Genomic DNA, 10,775 nt, shown 5'->3' on the forward strand with positions numbered 1-10,775 from the left:
CCTCATCCTCTGTCACTTTTTGTTCATTCCCTCTCCAGTCACATCAGTCTTCTCACTGTTCATCAAAAAATGTCAAACCTGCTTCTGCTTCAAGATCTTTTCATTTACTGTTTCCATTGTCTTCAAACCCAAATCTTAGCATGGTTTTTCTCCTTACCTCATTCAGATGTCTGCTCAAATGTCACCTAAGAAAAGACCTCTTGATTATCCCATCTAGTGTAGATGCAACATAGTCATAATTCTTCTCTAACCAATTTCCCGGGTTTATTTTCCTTCATATCTCTTACCAAATCTCATAAATATTTGCCTGTTTACTTGATTATTGTTTGTGTTATCTCTAGGGTGTATGATGCATGCAGATAGGGACTTGGTTGATGCTGTTCATAATGCAGTCAGATAATCTCCAATCTAAAAGAGTATATCTTATAAAAGGCACCTAATAAAACACTTGTTAAATGGATAGATAAAAAGAGTCTCATACCTGGAACAGCAGGGAGGCAATCAAGTGTCCCTCAATTAGTATAAGCCTAAAAAATTTCATGCTTCCCTAACTTCATGACTTTATTCCTCAGTGGCTCCTGCTCTAGGATGAAACCTAACTAAGTGGACGTTAAACCTATATGTATATAAATATGTGAATCAAACTATACTCACCCGGTGGAGGAGGGATGGAGAAAGAGAAAAAAAAAAAAAAAAACAATGTAAATAGTGTGGTTAATTCTGTTTACCATTTAACTCAGCAAGTGCATGTACTGAAATAAGCATGAAATGGAAGACATGAATCTGTACTCTCAGTTCCTCTGTGCTCTTCATCATATGATCAATGTGCCGTGCTAGATATTTAAGGGCTTCCCTGATAGCTCAGTTGGTAAAGAATCTACCAGCAATGCAGGAGACCCCTATCCTATTCCTGGATCCGGAAGATCCTCTGGAGAAGGGATAGGCTACCCACTCCAGTATTCTTGGGCTTCCCTTGTGGCTCAGCTGGTAAAGAATCCACCTGTAATGCAGGAGACCTGGGTTCAATCCCTGGGTTGGGAAGATCCCCTGGAGAAGAGAAAGGCACAGTATTCTGGCCTGGAGAATTCCATGAACTGTACAGTCCATGTCGCAAAGAGTTGGACACTACTGAGCCACTTTCACTTTTTAGATATTTAAAGATAAGCTGATTGTCTGAAATGTATGGCCCTCAAATGCAAGGCAGTTGGGAAAAGAGTTTGAATCCACCACAGTAGCGTGTGCTGCTGCTAAGTCGCTTCAGTCGTGTCCGACTCTGTGCCATTCCAGAGACGGCAGCCCACCAGGCTCCCCCGTCCCTGGGATTCTCCAGGCTAGAACACTGGAGTGGGTTGCCATTTCCTTCTCCAATGCATGAAAGTGAAATGTGAAAGTGAAGTCGCTCAGTCGTGTCCGACCCTCAGTGACCCCATGGACTGCAGCCTACCAGGCTCCTCCGTCCATGGAATTTTCCAGGCAAGAGTACTGGAGTGGGGTGCCATTGCCTTCTCCACAGTAGTGTGTGGCCTTGGGCAAATCACTCACCCTTTTGGTGCCTCAGTTTCCTCATCTGTGAAAAAGGCCAGTGATACTGCCTCCTGAATAGGATTGTTATAGGAATTAAATAAATAGTATTTGTAAATTCTTAGAGCAGTGCTTGGAATCTAGTTAGCTATATATGAATATTTTTTAAGAAAACATGTCAAATGTTTGTACTTGATTTTCTAATTTCTCAATACCTTTACAACATAAGGTATTGCTCTACTCTGATTAGTACTGGAATTTTCATTATGGTTTTAGGCCAGTAATTTTCATTTTAGCACCAAACACAGTAATTATTTTACAGCCATTTCTACGCTAGCATTTATGCTTAGCTATAAATTCCAATTAGGCCTAAATATCCCAAACTTTGCAAAAAAGAAATTGTACCTTCAGGGAGTCACTCATCCTATTATAGTTGAATAAAAGATGTTCCTTACTTTTTAGTTTTTTAAGCTTTTCTTGGCCATCTTTTCTATAACATAATATTGTTATTTGGGAATTGAGTGTCAGTCAACTCTACAGAAAAACAAATACCAGTGCTTTTCCTAAATGTGTGTGCCAAGTCACCCCTGAACCAGGGAAACCGGGCCAGATAATCTCTAGAAGGCTTTTTAGCTCTGTTTTTCTGTGGTTTTCATGAAAATAGCGCAGAAATGAGAGGTTTAGGACTTAGCACTATGTTAACTGTGCCTGGTTGCTTTGTGAATCATGGACAACAGAGATGGTTTAAACTCTACTGTATTATTTGGAACAGACTAGATTCATATTCAGATTCAACAAGAACAAAATCTGTTTGAATTGAAGACAGTATGTCAGTACCTTTTCAGGCTCAACATTTTACCACTCTTTCCAAGGCCTCATTCACACAGATCTGCATCAAGGCCTCTTAAGAAAGAACTGGGGACTTCCCTGGTGGTCCAGTGGCTAAGACTCAACACTCCCAATGCAGGGGGCCCAGATTTCATCCCTCCTTAGGAAACTTTATCCTACGTGCTGCAACTAAAGTTCGAATGCTACAACTAAAAAAAAATATATATATATATATATATATATATACATACTATCCATATAATTATATATATAATTACATACATATATATATCCTGCATGTTTCAAGGAAGACCGAAGATCATGAGTGTCATAACTAAGACCAGGAACAGCCAAACAAATAACTAAGTATTATTTTTGAAAAAGATGGACTGGAAACCCCTCCTGCCAATGTTTGTTAAAATCTCCTTGAGATTACATATGATACATTAATAAACATGCCTCCTGTAGTCTATACCTTAGTTATAGTACCATCATTCATATATTCATTCCTTCAATAAATAGTGACTGAAGGCTTAACACATACTAGGAATTGTACTAGGGCTGGCCACTTGATTATCCAAGTTAGAAATCTAAGAGTTAACTTAAATACACTCCTGACCCTTGCTCCCAACATATTAGATCAGCCACCAAACTTGTGTCAATAGTACCCTCTAAATATCTCTTAAATTTTTGTTCACCTGTCTATTCACTCCCCCTGTCATGATGTTGGTAAAGCCCGGCTGAATTTTTGTTCACCTCTCTATTCAGTCCCCCTGTCATGATGTTGGTAGAGCCCAGCTAAGCCCAGCTACTGTAGAAAGCAGAGCATAAGGTATTCTAGCAAGGAGGCACCAGCCCTGCACGGTGGAGTGAGGGGGAAGAAGGGCTGAGGTTACTGTTGTAACCACCAAAAATGACTCAGCAGGCATGGGACTTCTCCATGAGAGAGAGAGAGAGAGAGAGAGAGAGAGAGAGAGAGAGAGGGAGGAGGGGAGTGTACATGCTGCCATGTCTCCTGGCTCCATTTGCCATTAGTGAATGTTTACTTCTCAGAGAACTAACTGCCCCCCAGTTTCTGGGCTGTATCATCTGACCACATGGTGGCTTGTAGGAGGGCAGATCCCACGCCCAAGGTGTGATACTTCATCCAGTTTCAAAAGTAGAGCAGCAACTTGGCACAGATGAGGCTCTTATCAGATAGAGAGAAGAGACAAAGGATTTGAGAAGGAACACAAGGTTTGTGTCTTAATATAAGCAAAGACTTCAGCATTTTTTTGTAACTGCCCACTGTGTAGACTTTGCGCCTGTCACTTCTTCCCTTCTAATTCATTCTCCATGCAGTACCTGGACTCATCTTCCAGATCCACATCTTTCATCAGCTCTCCCCAGTTTATACCATGGCATGTCAGGTTCCACTGTATCCCCTGGCCTGTTTATCAGTATTCTTATTAAAGACAATTTTACCAAAAGAATAGACAGTCAGTCCTATCAAGCTTTCATTAGCATTTATTGGGGGTTTTTTTCTGACTCAAAAATTAAAACACTGATTTTGGAAAATAATAAAAGTCTAAAAAAGGAAGTAAAAATCAATTACCTTTAAGGAGAAAACTTCTGTTAACATTTTGGAGTACTGTCTGGCCATGTTTTATCTTTGTATATATATGCATTTTTTAAATTATCAGGCATATATTAAATAAAGTTATACTTCAATAATTACTATGTTGAAGTTTATATTCAATCAAAAATATATGTCAAGACCACTCAAATTGTTCAACTTTATGGCAATTTTTCATTTCTTTGTTTTATTGTCCTGTTACTTAAGTGTGCTTTGAAAATGTATGTTTACATTTCAGAAATAGAGCACTTTAAAAAAGCCCTCTGGGGAAAAAAACTCTCTGTAAACATACCTTCTTTTCAATATATTTTCCTGCTTTGTTTTGAATAAAATAGCTTAATAATAAATAATAAATAGATTAATCTAAAAATCATAATGCAACTAACTATTAACATTTGTTCTACTACACTGAGAAAGATAATTTAAGGCAATTTGCTGCTTTCCACATCATGGCCTAAAACTTTATACAAAAGTTGCCCTATATTAAGGACTTAACAAAAAAGTATTTTATGATTCTGTGTGTGTGCTCATTCTCTCAGTCATGTCCGACGCTTTGCCATCCCATGGACTGTAGCCCACCAGGCTCCTCTGTCCATGGGATTTTTCAGACAAGAATAAGGGAACAGATTGTCATTCCCTCCTCCAGGGGACCTTCATGACCCAGGGATCGAACTTCTGTTTCCTCCTTGGCAGGTGGATTCTTTACCACTGAGCCACCTGTGAAGCCCTTTATGATTCTATAAATACCAATATAACACTTTAACTTTTTTATCAATAAATTGGTATATTAGCATCACAAATTACTGTTTTTTCCTAACCTGTCAAGTATGGACTGTCCATAGCAGTTGATTAAAGTGCTATGTGTTTTAAAAAAAAATCTCGGTCAAGCCTAGATCTTGAAAGCAATAGCAGAGAAAGTTAATCTTTAAAAATCATTAAGCTTTATTAAAACTGCATCAGCATATCCACACACACAAAAAGCTACTAAATAGTGAATGCTTGTGTAATTTATTTAAATTTTAAAAGTCTAAAGTTTAAGAAACTATGAAATCAAATTGAATCCATATTAGTATGAAAACCCTTGTATGAGGTTTATTAGAGCAACAGAAACAACACCATCCTAACTTTTCTAAAACTTATTTTAAACCATCACTTCAACTGTATAAAGCTTTTAGAATGCAAATAACATCGCACAAAAGTGATCTTAGAAAAGTGTAGTTATAATTTTGAATACTGGGACATTTAACTATTTAGTCTTTATTTAACGACTGAAGTCTTTGTTCCTTGAGAACATATTAATATATTTATAAATGAAAGACATCTCTTGTCTAATGATTTGTTAGAGAACCACTCATGGTTCATTAGATAAGCATTAGATTATTTTACTTCATTCAATTAGAAAAAAAAATCTGTATGTTGGCCATGTTTCATTTCACACATGGTATTATTTTCTTAAGCCTTCAATTTAAGGGTATAAATTATAGAAAGCAAAGCATAACATTCTCAACTAACATTACAATTATATTCAAATGACTCAAACTGTAAGTAATCATTTTTAAAATCTAAGTTTTCAAAAGTATATTAAAACAAAACATAATCTGATTCATATTAACTACCAGCTCATTTATACTTAAAAATCAAGTTTTTTTAGTTACAAAAGCAGATTAAAATTTTTCCCCTGCTCTTAGAAACAGAGTTCTGATGTACATAATGAATCTAAGTCAGCATTCACAAAGGCTACCTAAAATTCTATCATCTTTCAGCTTAATGTCAGGTTAACCATAATTATGCAGAAACAATTCAAAATTAGAGTTTACAATGGAAGTGTCAGCAAGTCATAACTTAGATATCACCAAAGTCGTAACTTGAGATATAACATCACAGATATTATACTGTTTCCCATCAAATACCACAGATGGCAATATACAACAGACAGAGTTTCCAGAAAACTAAAGCTATCAGAGCTATAAATAAGCAACGCATTATATACTGGAACACAGCAAGGCCAAAGCATTAATGCTATTAAAAAGGGAATAGGATGTGAAACAAATGTCTCTAAAATATAAAACATAAGCAGATCACAAACCAAAACATGTCACTTTACATTTATTTATAAATCTATGTTTTGATAATTATTTTTATAAAGAAAACATTTATTTCTACACTGTGTCAGGCAGTGATTCTTTTTTTCTGCCTCCCTGAATACGGTGCACTCTTCAAACCCTTTTCCTGACTGGCATTATCACATCAAGATTTCTCCTTGCTGCCACCTCCTTCTGCCGCTCCTGGCGCGGCTTGGAGGTTCCCTGCGGACCTGGTGCCGCCTTTGTGAAGCGGCTGCTGAGGAGACTCCAGCGCTCACCGTGGCGGACGAAAAGGAAGGAGTCAAGACTGAGAACTACGTATTAATTTGAAGGTGGTGGGGCAGGATGGTTCTGTGGTGCAGTTTAAGAGGCATACACCTCTCAGTAAACTGTTGCTGCTGCTGCTGCTAAGTAGCTTCAGTCGTGTCCGACTCTGTGCGACCCCATAGACGGCAGCTCACCAGGCTCCCCCGTCCCTGGGATTCTCCAGGCAAGAACACTGGAGTGGGTTGCCATTTCCTTCTCCAGTGCTTGAAAGTGAAAAGTGAAAGTGAAGTCGCTCAGTCGTGTCTGACTCTTCGCGACCCCATGGACTGCAGCCTACCAGGCTTCTCCGTCCATGGGATTTTCCAGGCAAGAACACTGGAGTGGGGTGCCATCGCCTTCTCCTTTTCAGTAAACTAATGAAGGCCTAGTGTGAAAGACAGGATTTGTCAATGAGGCAGATCAGATTCCGATTTGACCGGCAGCCAATCAATGAGAAAGACACACCTGCAGTTGGAGAAGGAAGATGAAGATACGATTGATGTATTCCAGCAGCAGACAGGATGTGTCTACTAAAAAGGGAACCTGCTACTTTACTCCAGAACTCTGCTCCTCCAGACCAAGAAGACATTCTCAAATAGAAAACTACAATTTGGTTCCACCACATGCTGACTACTACAGTATAGTTTCTCTATTCCTTCCTTTTCCCCTTCCCCATTCCTTTATTGTACATAAAGTAACTGGTGTATGTGCACAAACATATTGCATTTTTTAAAAAACTAAATCGCCAGTGGTATGTTTTGATTGACATCAAATGCAGACGGGTTGGGGAAAATTACTGATTCTGTGAAAATACCCTTTTTTCTCCATTAGTGGCATGCTCATCAGCTGTTATTTTTATATTCCAGTAAGTTATTTTGCTCTCACTGTTTAACAAAAAAAAGAACAACATAAAAATTCTTGCATATTTTGTTCGATTGGCCAATTTTAATGTTTTTTATTTATCATTGTAAAACCAAGGACAATTTTATAACTTTTTTTGTATGTAGCTGTTACTTTTTTGTACTTTTTGTATGTAGCTGTTACATGTAGGCTGATCTATCTTTAAGTAGGGATAAATGGCTTCCCTTGTGACCAGGCTGGTAAAGAATCCACCTGCTATGCGGGAGACCTGGGATCGATTCCTCGGTTGGGAAGATCCCCTGGAGAAGGGAAAGGCTACCCTCTCCAGTATTCTGGCCTGGAGAATTCCATCGACTATATGGTCCCTGGGGTTGCAAAGAGTTGGACACGGCTGAGCAACTTTCACTTAAATTACTCTAAAAGAAATTAATCCTAGATAGTTTTCCATCCAAGTCAAGTGTCTTGTTGTTTAAATAAGCTTCTTGTTTAAAATGAAGAAAACAAACAAAAAAGATTTCTCCTTAAGAAACATTGAGCAGGCTCTTGAGTTCCTTCTTCCTCTGCCCAACTCAGGGCCTCTGCTAGCCTGTTTCTATTCTCAGGGGCCTGTCCTCCTATGGATGAAGTGGTGGGGGAGTCAGGGGGCATGCTTGAGCTTCTGTGCTGCCTGTTTACCACCAGCCACAGGCAGGCCTTGAGGGATGGGGCTCTTTCTGCTAAAGCTTCTAAGCCATACAAATCTAATGGAGTTCCACCTTAGTTTTCTCTTAGTGTAGAAGTCTTACACTTCTTGCTGCCTATTCCCAGAGGAGGCAGCCACAAACCCCACTGTTCTCAGTCTAGCCTGAATCTATCTGGATGTTTCTATCATCTCCTCACACAGACTCCACCCCAAAAGGGGTGAAGTGTGGGCACCTGCATCCAACTTCCTTCTCCTAATCCCTCCTTTCATCTCCCCTCCCTAAACTGAAGCTTTCCCTAAACTTCCCTTTTGGACTGGAGGGCTCTGCTCTTACATCTCGTTTTAGTTCTGTGCAAGGTAACCTTTGCCCTTTCTCTTCCCTGGGGCCACAATGGTGGATTGGCTGCAAAGGAACACAATTTATGGTAGGAATTAAAAAAAAAATACACATCAGTTCAGCATGTTCTAGATAATCCTCATTATGCTATGGTAAATGTTATCCAATATTGCTGATAACTACACAGTTTTCAAAGCACTTTCTTATCTGTTATCGCATTACCGTCATGTTACAACAGGATGGTTGGGTTCCCAGAAAACAGACTCTGAGACAGAAATTTACATGCAGGAAGTTTCTGGGGGCGAGGGCTCTCAGGAACAGCATCCGCAGGGGATTGAAGGAAACAAAACTGGGCAGATAAAGAGGTTGGACTGTGATGCGTGGAACAGAGGGCTTGGCCAGTCTCACACAGAGCTCTGGAGTTGGGATAACACTTCATATTTTTACCAAATTGAGGCAAGAGGGCCTGTCCTTTACAGTCCTGAAATTACAGTCATTGCATATGAGCTGCTTCCTGGGAAGAGGATGTGACCTTGGGTAGGGCAGCTGCTTTTAGCTACAAGCAATTCTCTAGAGGGACTAAGATGAGAACTGTTAGCCAACGAGCCCCAGGCAGCTGGAGAATGAGTGCTGCAGCCCTGAAGCGGGGCTTGGGGAATCATCAGGGCATCCACTGTATTTTACCAAAAGTGAACCTGCTTCCTGCCCCTTCTCCATATTTCATGCATGGGAACCTGGGACACTGGGAGCATAAGAAGATCAAGTTCTCAGAGCCAGTGAGTAACTTGCTGTGTTCATGGCTCAGGCACGTCCAGCTTTTTGTGACACCGTGTACAGTAGCCCACCAGGCTCCGCTGTCCATGGAATTCTCCATGATACTGAGTGAGTTGAATTCCAGTATCTTGCTGGTTGAGTTCCAGCAAGAATACTGGGGTGGGTTGCCATTTTCTTCTCCAGGGATCTTCCTGACTCAGAAATCAAACCCCCGTCTCCTGCATTATAGGCAGATTCTTTACCATCTGAGTCACAAAGAAAGCCCAGTGAGTAACTGACATATTTTATTTGGCCTGCAAAATGATTCTATCAGGTATATCTTGTTAACCTCCCTTTTGCTGGCTCTCTGTGCACCAGTGCCAAACAAAAATATGGAGACAGAGTTATGGAGAAGGAGGAAAGACTGACTTTATTTCTTCGCCAGGCAAAGGGGGAACACAGTAGGCTAGAGCCTCAGGAACTATGCCCCCTGCCCAACTCCTGGGGAGTGTGCGTATGTGTGTGCGCACACGTGCACATCCACGCACACACTCAGTTGCATCTGACTCTTTGCGACCCCATGGACTTTGGCTCATGAGGCTCCTCTGTCCAGGGATTCTCCAGGCAAGAATATTGGAGTGGGTTGCCAATCCCTTTTCCAGGGGCTCTCCCCAACCCAGGGATCAAGTCTGTGTCTCCTGCATTGCAGGTGATGCCTTTACTACTGGGCCACCTGGGAAGCCCACCCCTGGGGAATAGGGAGAGGATATGTAGTCATGTGTTCTTACACTGTTCATAAGGTTCCAGATGAACCAAGAACTTCCAGATGTACAAGCTGGATTTAGAAAAGGCAGAGCAACCAGAGATCAAATTACCAGTATTCATTGGATCATAGAGAAAGCAAGGGAATTCCAGAAAAACATCTACTTCTTCTTCACTGACTACGCTAAAGCCTTTGACTCTGCAGATCACAAAAACTGGAAAATTCTTAAAGTGATGGGAATACCAAACCACCTTACCTGCCTCCTGAGAAATCTGTATGCAGGTCAAGAAGCAACAGTTAGAACTAGACATGGAGCAAAGGACTAGTTCCAAACTGGGAAAGGAGCGCAACAAGGCTGTATACTGTCACCATGTTTATTTAACGTCTATGAAGAGTACATTATGTGAAACGCTGTGCTGGATGAAGCAGAAGCTGGAATCAAGATTGCTGGGAGAAATATCCACAACCTCAGATATGCAGATGATACCACTCTAATGGCAGGAAGTGAAGAAGAACTAAAGAGCTTCTTGATGAGGGTGGTGGAGGAGAATGAAAAAGCTGGCTTAAAACTCAACATTCAAAAAACTAAAATCATGACATGCGGTTCCATCACTTCATGGCAAATAGAAGGGGGGTACAGTGGAAGCAGTGACAGGTTTTATTTCTTTGGCCGCCAAAATGTGTATAGACAGTAAGTGCACCCAGGAAATTAAAAGATGCTTGCTCCTTGGAAGAAAAGCTATGATCAACCTAGACAGCCTATTAAAAAGCAGAGATATTACTTTGCCAACAAAGATCCGTGTGGTCAAAGCTACGGTTTTTCCAGTAGTTAGGTATGGATATGAGAGTTGGACCATAAAGAAAGCTGAACACTGAAAAATTGATGCTTTTGAACTGAGGGTTAGAGAAGGCTCTTCAGAGTCCCTTGGACTCCAAGGACATCAAACCAGTCAATCCTAAAGGAAATCAGTCCTAAATATTCTTTGGAAGGACTGATGCTGAAGCTGAAACTCCAATATTTTGGC

At 40.4% G+C, this 10,775-nt stretch overlaps 1 pseudogene; it reads left to right on the forward strand.

Annotated features, from left to right (window-relative positions):
* The first annotated feature begins 3,446 nt into the window (after positions 1-3,446).
* Positions 3,447-6,915, forward strand: LOC113885225 (annotated as a pseudogene).
* The last annotated feature ends 3,860 nt before the right edge of the window (positions 6,916-10,775 follow it).

This window comes from Bos indicus x Bos taurus, chromosome 28, assembly GCF_003369695.1.
Source record: "Bos indicus x Bos taurus breed Angus x Brahman F1 hybrid chromosome 28, Bos_hybrid_MaternalHap_v2.0, whole genome shotgun sequence".
Lineage (NCBI taxonomy): Eukaryota > Metazoa > Chordata > Mammalia > Artiodactyla > Bovidae > Bos > Bos indicus x Bos taurus.